This window comes from Xiphophorus hellerii, chromosome 7 (genome assembly GCF_003331165.1).
Source record: "Xiphophorus hellerii strain 12219 chromosome 7, Xiphophorus_hellerii-4.1, whole genome shotgun sequence".
Taxonomy (NCBI): Eukaryota; Metazoa; Chordata; class Actinopteri; order Cyprinodontiformes; family Poeciliidae; genus Xiphophorus; species Xiphophorus hellerii.
The window spans coordinates 31,155,807-31,164,362 of record NC_045678.1 but is presented as its reverse complement, the minus strand read 5'-3'; positions in this window follow the sequence as shown (position 1 = coordinate 31,164,362).

Sequence of the window (8,556 nt, the reverse complement as noted above, 5' to 3'; positions counted from 1 at the left end):
CTTCCAAAACGCCGACCAACCGGCCGACTCCAGACCGCATGGCTGGAAAAACACCAGCGGGATCGGGAAGCCGCGCGATCAGGGGGATTATCCTGACCTATGAACCCTCCGGTCAGAAAACTGGATGAAAACATGCAGGGCGTGAAAACTTCTGCCGTTACAATTTGGAACAGTGTAACTGTTCGGATTAGATCTGCTGTTTTTGTGGGCCACAGGATGCATGACGACCTGTATTTGTGCTTTGGGTTTGTGCTAATTGTGTGCGATTTGTGCAACAAGCACGATGCGCGTTAGCAGATGTGCTCAGTGGCGGTTTCTGATATGCGCAGACCCCTACAAAAAACGGAGCCTGTTAAGACACACAGCAGGCTGGAGAAAACAGCTTTTGGGTTTTGGTTTCAACATATATTTTTAAATATGGTATCCCAAAAATGCCATGTCTGCTGTTAGGGTCAATATTGAAATTTATATTATTTTTCAAAATGACATTTTTAAAGAATCTTCATTTTTAAGTAAGCTATTTATACTGTGCATTTTCATGTTTTGCAATATGATTTATATTTCTTTGAATAATGTCATTACAAATGAGTGTCAAATTGATTTATTTTTTAAGTAATCAGCTTTGAAAAACCTCATCTTTTTCTACTCAAAGCTGGATTTGTGGCAAGGTACATCTACCCCCCAAAATGTCAAAAACCTTTAGACATAATGGGCTGAAACTTTTTCTGCTCTTTTCTGGTAATACATTTAATAGAAAAACGCATTTAGAGTACTAAAACTGTAAAGAAAAAAAAAGACTGCCGGTACCTATTTAAAGTCAGTGGAGATAATATTTAGGGTTAATGCTTCACATAGCATAGCTAACCTTTTAGCTAGCATAGCTAGCCTTTTAGCTAGCCTAGCTAACCTTTTAGCTAGCACTGTCCACCACTAATTTGTCCTGATGCCAAATGTTAGGACAGGATTAGTTTACCATTAGAATTAGAACTGCTTAATTTCCTGTTACTGCTCAGCTCTGGAGGGCTGGACTTTGAGTAGGCCATTTCAGGGCCTTAATCATTCTTCTTTTTAAGGCATTCCGTTGTATTTGTATCTGTTGTTTGGGATCTTTGTTTGGTTGGTGACCCAGTTTGGTTATTCGGGTCTAAAAAGGCGATCCTTGTCCGCTCTGTGGCTGATAGGAACCAAACGAGCTCAGACCATCAGGTTTCCTCCATTTTGGTCCAACGTCTACAATCTGGTCTCATCTGTTTGGAGGACGTTGTCCCAAAAGTCTCATCCTTCATACGCAGCTCTGCCGACCTCAGTCCTGCCACCATCTTGTTTCTAGAGAGACTAGGCTTCCTCCTTCAACCCTTCCAAGCAGCTATACTGCATCATATTCATGACCTTTGACCTTTGACCTGCTAACTGAGGCCTGTCGAGTCTGCGGTTCATTTCTCTGATCTCTGACTTTGGGCTGAATCTGCTGGGACATCCAGTACTGGGAAGGTTGGCAGCCATCTTGGGAATAATCTTCCTCTCTGGAGATTGAGGGACTTCAGATGATTTGGAGATGACCTTTGACCCTTCCCAGGTCAACGCTAAAGAACGAATCATTTTACCTCGTCCTGATAAGTAGGGACTGTAGAGTTTGAACAGGGTGAACTGTGGTGACTGCTGCTGTACTTCCAGAGGTTTAGAAATGTAAGTTTTCTGAGAATGAGGCACGAAAGGTGAACTTATGGAAGTATTTAACAAATCCAACTTTCCTCGGTTCGGAGCTGCCAAACATAGCTTGGGAACCGGCCACCTCTGAACCCAGGAAATCCAGACAAGGCCTTCCTGACCGCAGATACCATCCGCTCCTCGGCCTGCCAGCCTCCTGATCTTCTCTCCATTACTTTAAACCTGATCCTTTAAGTTTGCATTGAAAGAACAGATTAGTCAGTATTTTGGGGTTTAATGCACCACAACCAGGCACGGTTCTGGTGTTTGGCTCTGGGTTTAGAGAGAAACAGGAATGCTGAAGAACAAATGTGGAAAAATGTTTTCTCTTTCATAAAGTAAAGCTGCTAGAGGATGTAAGAACTCACTGCTGTATCTGTCCGGTCTCCGGTCAGGGCTTTGGAAACGGTGGCATGCTGCAGTCCAGACGTTTCAACGGAAAACATTTCATTGTCTACAACTCAAAGCGCTTCATCTGAGCGTCCTGGATGGCTCTGGATGTTTTCACTTCGAAGACATCCAGAACCGGGACCACCGCTTCCTGGACCCACACAAACTGAAGCTGCTGCTCACCAATCAAAGTTCGGGCCAGTAACGGCTTTGGCTGGTTGTTCCAGATTATTGCAAATGGTCCCAGTTTTCTGGAACCACCTCAGGGTGGATCGAGCTGATCTATCGTTTTGAAACAAAGTGGCCCAAATCCTCTTCTTATTACTGAAAATAAATGTATTTAATCAAACTGAAAACTAAATTTCTTTCTTTTAATACAAAGCAGCATATCAGGGTCTCTGCAGAGAACAAAAGGAGAAATTTCCGCCAAAAAAACTAATAAATTTTGACATTTATCCCAGAAATTTTCTACATTAAACTCGAACATTTCTGAGAGTCAAATGTTTTGACTTTGAAACCTGGAAAATTTCCACGTTTTTTCTAGAAAATGACTGAGATTAATTACTAAATTTCTGAAGTCTTTGGTTGGAAATCTCCTCCCCATTTTATTTGTTTTTATTTACAACGGCCCTGATACTCTGTAGCAGCAGGTTTTGTTTTTCTAAATCCATTTCAGGTTTTGGATCTTCAGTAAAAATCCATTTTGAAAAATCTAAAAATCAAAACAATGGCTCCTATATTTGCTTTATTTTAGGTTGGGGGTTTTTGGCCTGCGATTACGTTTGAGGCAACAGTTTTGTCCCAAATGATAAAAAGTTTGGACTGCTGCAGGTGGCTTAGAGGTGACCTTTGACCCTTCCAGATGGATGGAAAGCAGAACTTCTCTAAAGTGGTTTTGTTGGACAGATCTGCGTTTCCAGAAGTGATCAAACTGCTTCCATAAAGTCTCGCTCCCTCAGCCACTTTCACGCTTATGAAACATTTCTCAATCCTCCGAACTTAATCCAGGCTAATCCAGGCTAATCCTGCGCAGTAAAACAAGGCCGCATCGAGATTTCTGCTCGGCAATAAACATGGCCGCAAACATTATTGTAAGGAAATATTTCACTTGATTAAAACTTAAGGTTGAGTAAAGAAAACTTTCAACAAGCTGCTGAAATACCATCTGAATAACTGAAATGTTTTTTAGCTTGTAAATGTAGCAGCAGGTTTTGTTTTTCTGAGGAGCTTTGATTTTATTTCTATATTTACATTTTGATTCTGAGAATGTTTTTTACACATATCTCCACATCGAGGCCCAAAATGCTAAAATGTTCGCAGCCTGCCAGTAGGTGTGAAGAAAGTCTGAGTAAAAGTGCAAAATATTTAAAATATCACATCCACAATAACATAAAATGAATGAGTTTCTAGTTTAATGCTGCAGGTTTGTCTCAGTTTCTTCACTGCAGAAAAAAGTTTCTTTCATTTTTTCACTCTTTTCCTCTCAGGCTTTCTTCTGCCAGTTTTTCCTTCAACCTAACTTTCCTCTTTTTCTACGCTTCTGTCAAGTTTCAATTACATTATTTTGTATTCTGAATCCTTTTTTTTCGTTTTTTTAAAACAAAACAACAAATTTATATATTTTACTTTTTCAGCTGATTTTATTAAATGATCAGTTATTTGAATGCACCTGTTATAAAGTTCTTCACATTGTTGCTATTTTCAGAAGAGGAAAACATTTGCACTGCTAAGCTAACTGTGTTAGCTTGATATATTAGCAGTTAGCTTTGTTAGCATAGCACTTGTTGGAAGCCAGTTAGCGTAGCAGTATTTGTTGTTTGGCAAATAGTGATGAAGGGCAACATTGAGAACCATCTCAGTGCTCCAAAGGTTTTGGGTTTGAGTTCTTGTAAGTCGTTGTTAGAGCGACTCTTAGCAGCAGGTAAGATGCTAACTACTCGTCTCTGCTCTAGATAACCACCACTGCCAACCGATCAGGCAGTATTTGTGTTTCCTGATGACGAAACCAGCAGCAGGTAAAACAGGCGAAATCTTGAGGGAGTTCCAGGCAGATGATCCGTCGTAAAACCCGACAGACGCAACGGCCACAGAATCAACAAGCACAAAGCAAGCAAACGATACTGTGGCTGTTTTCTCTGGGATGGTCCTGAGCCAGCAGAGCGAGGAGATGAACGCATGAAAACAAACTTACACACAACCTGAGTCACGAGGACGGAGCCTTCCCATTGGTCGAAACCACAAACACTCAGCTCGCCGCGCAGGAACGTTTCCATCAGCGTCGGCTTTACTCAGCAATCTGAGTTCACTAACCCACTCAGAAATGATCCACACCTGCTTCTCCAGGCTGATTTTTACTGGAGTGCCCAGGGAGCCGGACCGAGTCCGGATCCGAGTCCAGGACGCCACTGGAAAATGCTAAATGTGACTCAGATTTTCCTGGTTTTCCTGGCGCTGTCATGGAAGGTTGTGTGAAATAATTAGATAAAAAAGAAATTATTAATTTTTTTATTGTAAAGTTTCTGTTTTCTTTAAATACAACATTTCTGGATTTATTCTTTGACTTAAACTTTAAAGTTTCTCTTTTTGTTTTTGCTCAGATGTAGAATCTAATTAGTTGAAAGTTTAAATATAAGCACCTATAAAGCAAGGGTGTCTAAAGGGAGGTAAGGGGGCCAATTGCGGACCTAGAAGTCATTTTGTTCGGCCCTTGACCGAAATTCAGAAATGCTTGGTTTTCAAAAAAGTGGAAAGTACAACACAAAGTAGATATCTGTAATCAATAAAGTTCAGTTTCATAGTAAATATGATCGAAAACATCCAGTAATTTAGTAAACTCTGATAAACAACTCAAGACTCAAACCCTGTTAACATTTAGCACTGATTTTATGTTTCAATAATAATCCACAGCTCTGGAGCACTCAGACTGTTTTACTAAATCTATAATTTTTTTATGGCTGTCCAGGTGAAAGGGAAGAAGGAAATGTTAACATTTTGTTTCTCATTGACTTTCTGTTTTGGTCAAACGTTTGGACCTGCTGCTGCTGAAGTTGCATCATCACCTTCATGGATCTGGTGAACTGGAGTTAGACGCCTTCAGGCTCCAGTGACTATTTTTTATGAATAACTTTCATAAAAAGGAAAAGGTCTCGGGCGTGCCGTGGTGGCGGAGGGGTTAGCGCGACCCACATTCAGAGGCAACGTGGCCTCGACGCGGCTGTCGCGGGTTCGACTCCCGGACCCGACGACGTTTACCGCATGTCTTCCCCCTTTCCTGTCAGCCTGCTTTGAAAAAGAGACACTAGAGCCACAAAAAGACCCCTTGCGGGGCGATAAAAAAGGAAAAGGTCTCTTTAATAGAAGAGTTCTGGTCCATTTCGGTGGTTTGTAATGAAGAATAATCTTTATTTGGTTGTTTTTATTGGTGCTCACAGGTTCCAGCCAAACTCTCAGCTCTTTGTTGTGAAAATAACTTCTTCCAGTTCTCCTGAGGAAAAGCTTTTCTTCAGACCACCTGACAAATTAATGAAGTGGCTGCAGATCCTTTTTATTCTCTTGGCAACGCTGCGAATATTTGTCGGTGCTGGCAGGCCTGGTCCGTAGGACGGCTCTGTCTGGGTTTCGCTCCGTCCTGGTTGGCATCTGCTGCAGACAGCTTGGCGGACGGAGCGGCCGGCCGCTCCAGAAGGGACCGGCCCGTGTTTACTGGAGCTACGGCTCGCAGCAGCATGGGTGGCCCGGCTGCGCCCAGGCATGGAAACACCGCAGCCGTCTGGTCGGGTCAGACCCACAACATGACAGCTTATAAACCACCTGCTGGCGCTTTCAGTGCGGATGTTAGCTTGCAGCATATTGGTGGCCCCTGAACCCGAAAACAAAAACATCTCAGCGCTATCTGTGCCTCTCTGCATCGACTCCTGGAGGAGTTTAGAGAAACCGGAGAGACCTGATGCTGTCAGGAAGTAAAGATGAAAAGTCCAGAAGGCGACGAAACTTTCGGTCTCTGACCTGTTTCATACGGTGGCCCAGAAGGGTCAACGAAACTCTAGAGCCACAGAACTTATCCTAGCAAGCTTAGCATGAACTCTGTGGTGGCTCTTGTTGTTGCTCTTGTGGCGTTGATGTTTTGTGACTTTTTGTTGTTGCTCTTGTTCCTTTTTTCCGTTTTTATTTTCTTGCTGATGATGTTTTGAATCAGTTTATTCAAACTCTGAATCCATTTTGACGAGTCGTTCTGATGCTTCGTTGCCTTGTTTCAACCATTGACCAACTGAACTCAGTTGCTTCCTTCACATGTGAGCAGAATGGATGACAGTAAACCAAACTGACTGAAATCTGATGTGGATTCTTAAAGTTCTCCTTGAATCTGGAAACAGGTCCAGCGTTGACCCGTTCTCGTTTCGAGGTCGGACACGGAAGAAGTCGTGTTTGTTGTGCGTTTGACCTTCAGCGACCTCTGCTGCAGTCCTCCCTCGGCGGCCGTGTCAGCATACATTTTGCATGTGAACTCGACTCAGTGCATGATAAATGCAACATGTGAGCCTAGAGGCGCCGGAACGGGGGGCCAGGGGGCCCCCCCATTTTACGGCCCTGCCCCGCTGGTCCCGCCAGACATTCACAGGCTGCACACAACTCTGACAATCCGTGACTCACATCTCTGTGTTTACGCAGACAGATACAGAGAAAACCTCCAGCTCTGAGATCTGGACCAAATCTAATCTAAGGCTCCAGATCAACAGTCAAGGTTTACACACATGCAGCAGCTTTGGGTCGGGTCGGGATCGTGAACCGGTCTGACATCTGAAAAAAGGCTTGGACTCTGATCCGGTCCAGGTCTGAACCAATTCTGTCTAAAACTGAAATGAGATTTCTGTTTTTGTCACCATTTCTAGAACCGTGACCGGATCAAATGCTCACCACACTTTGCCCAGAGCAGAACATTTTGGCTCAGGTCGAATAATAATTGCGTGAATGTTTTTTTTTTTTTCTCTTTGCTCTTCCAAAAGCCAATCAGCTGCTGCGGCGCCGTAACGTCATGATGCACTGGAGCCACCAGGTTGTCCTGCTGCTCTAAACTGGTATTGCTGGAGGATATTTGACATCTATTTTATTTTTTTAATGTTCCAAATATTTGTGGGTCAGTCGTGATTTTTCTCATAACTATCTGTCCTCGGCGTGTTGTATCGTTCACAGGACGCCTGCAGCTGTAGCCACTGTGTGGACCTTGAGATTTTCCTTTAAGTAAAACAGAAAAGAATAATTTTTGAATTTTTTTCATTATCTAATCCTCTTTACTATTAACAACACTTAGGAGAAAAACAGATCTATTGTGTCAAAACGTTTTGTACGTAGCGAGTCTGTGTGAGTCCTGCAGGTCAACACAAAGCCTGAATCTGATTGGTCAGTTTACTTTTGTAAATCTGGCGGCTCGGCGCTTTTCCTGCAAGCTAAAAATGAACAAGGAGTTTGAATCCTGCCGTAGTTCTAAGATCGGTCGTTTGGATCCTGCCAGAGTAAAGAGAATGCTCTGAGTAAAACTGCCTTCTGCTTGTTCCCCACTGACAACAAAACATTTTGTTCTGATTATTTTCCACCAAATCTCTACGACCGCAGAGAGTTTAATAGCAAACAATCATTAAATCAACCAGACCAGCGTGGTCGACCCAAAACGTTGTCCTAAAGGTAAGAGATGTTTACTGTTTACTTCGGGACAAATTGCAACAACAGCAACAACAACAGCAGCAACAGCAACAACAACAGCAGCAGCAGCAACAACAGCAGCAACAACAACAACAACAGCAACAGCAACAACAACAGCAACAACAACAACAGCAGCAGCAGCAACTGCAGCAACAACAACAACAGCAACAGCAACAACAACAGCAACAACAACAACAACAACAGCAGCAGCAACAACAACAACAACAGCAGCAGCAGCAACAACAGCAGCAACAACAACAACAACAGCAACAACAACAGCAGCAACAACAACAACAACAGCAACAGCAACAACAACAGCAACAACAACAACAACAACAGCAGCAGCAGCAACTGCAGCAACAACAACAACAGCAGCAACAACAACAACAACAGCAACAGCAACAACAACAGCAACAGCAACAACAACAGCAACAGCAACAACAACAACAACAGCAACAGCAACAACAACAGCAACAACAACAACAACAACAGCAGCAGCAACAACAGCAGCAACAACAACAACAACAGCAACAGCAACAACAACAGCAACAACAACAACAACAGCAGCAGCAACAACAGCAGCAACAACAACAACAACAGCAACAGCAACAACAACAGCAGCAGCAGCAACAACAGCAGCAACAACAACAACAACAGCAACAGCAACAACAACAGCAACAACAACAACAACAACAGCAGCAGCAGCAACTGCAGCAACAACAACAACAGCAACAGCAACAACAACAGCAACAACAACAGCAG